Genomic DNA, 1,988 nt, shown 5'->3' with positions numbered 1-1,988 from the left:
ACAGTCTATATTTTCTTCTTCTGTTTAACTGTGATGCATTGTAACTGAAAACTTCAATTACAGGTAGCGCAGGCCTTCTAATTCAGTATATTCATCTAGGGCAATATGACTCGTCAAATCCTATAACTCATGGGTAGAAAAATCTAACAATATGAAAGTGGTGTGAGTGTGACCCAGATTCTGGAGGATGCATTACTTACGCACAGCTGCCTGTCTCTGCCTCTCCACCTCTCCACACTGTGCTTGCCCGTCTGCCATTCACAAGCAGCCTCACACACACATCACCCCAGCTTTCACAGATGCAGCATATGCAGCCCATTGCTCCAGGGCAACAAAGGCCAGGAAGTGGAGGAAGAAGCACACACAGTCATGGATAAGTTGCAATTGTCTACATCATGTTCTCTCCTGCAGTGGTCACTCCCTCATCCAGAATTGGAGTCCCAGTGGGCATTTTTCCAGGAATAGGCTTGTGTATATATATGGACTATTTTTGAGTAAGGTGAAGCAGAGAAGCAAAAGGGGTGGGTTTCTGGGTTTCTGCTGAGGCCAGCAAACAGACACCCAGATGGAGAGATAAAGGGGAAAAAAACATTGTGTTTGCAGGCAGAGAGAGATGAGGAGAGGGAGGATGTGTCGTGTGTGTCCTGCTTTGTTTTGGTGAAAGATTGATTCAGAGAGTGAATGTGTGTCAGAGAGCGGTAATGAGTGTTTCTATTACTTGTTTTTGCCTGAGGTATCTTTACTGTTGTCCCCAGCATGGCATTTAGTGAGTCTTCTGTTGTTGCATCTCCCTGAACAGGAGATTCCACAGAAAAAGGATAAGGGAAACTTTATTTTCTTTGACGTCACAATAACCCTGTGATCAGGCCTTGTGATATCTTGTGATAAGAGAACGACCCGAGGTGTTACACAATTCAGGTGATGATATTGGTGATAGTTAAGTGATAGTTTAAATGTTACGGTAGGTATAGGTAAAAGACATTCTGAGCCAGTTATTTGCTTCATAGAGAAAGCTTACTGACTACACTGAATGGTCAAGTTTTACAAGCAGCTTAATCACAGATTTTTTTTTCATGGGAAGAAAGAAACAATCTCCAGTCAGTCAGCCTATTTCCATCTCTTCGGCCCAGTTATGAGTAACAGGAACCAATGTTTTTATTAACTTAACATAATCATCTTAGGTTTGCTGAATATCCATGAGAGCTGTCCATAATAAGCTTAACGTATTCATGACTGCTGGCAGATTAAACTTATTATAGCTTTTAGAGTCCGCCTTTGGTATTCAGAGGGGGCCAGAGGATCAAATGAGGAATATATCTAGCTAGTGTTCGATCTATACAGCATTTATTTTGAGCATATAGATTAAAAAAAAAACATTAGACACTTTTGCATCTATTTCTGAAGCCAGTCACCAACCTGACCTATTTTTCACAGTGTAACCCCAAGCCCCCAGTCTGGAGTGCTTGTGGTGACGTAAAACTTTCATATGTAGGTAATTTGGGTTTCCGGACATGAGTCATCACTGTTAGTTAGTCATTAAAAATATCTGAGCCTGATGTTCCATGGTGCACCCCCAAAAACCTTAATTCATAACATAAACACAACAAGATAACAACCCTGTGTGTAAAGTGAAGGGTTTTTGATATGTAAAGCATTTAGTGACAAGGATACTTCTTTGTTTCTGACCTTCTGGTTAAGCTATGACGTGTTTATTGGAAATGTTCCATCAGACAGTCTAGTACTTTGCAGTCCAAATACACTATGACTCCCCACACCCAGAATCATAATACAAGCTGTATAACGTAGCCACAGTTCATTAGTATGACTCAACAAGGAGATTTCTAGAGCTGTATTAGAATAACAGTGTAGTTCCATTGTCCTGAAATATAAACATTGTATTGTAAAATGTTCCATTTGTCACCATAATGTCATCATAATAATATTGTGATTACATGTCTGCAAGTATTGTGAGTCACATTACGAAAAAA

This window comes from Etheostoma spectabile, chromosome 10 (genome assembly GCF_008692095.1).
Source record: "Etheostoma spectabile isolate EspeVRDwgs_2016 chromosome 10, UIUC_Espe_1.0, whole genome shotgun sequence".
Classification (NCBI taxonomy): domain Eukaryota; kingdom Metazoa; phylum Chordata; class Actinopteri; order Perciformes; family Percidae; genus Etheostoma; species Etheostoma spectabile.
Note: the sequence above shows the minus strand (reverse complement) of the source record.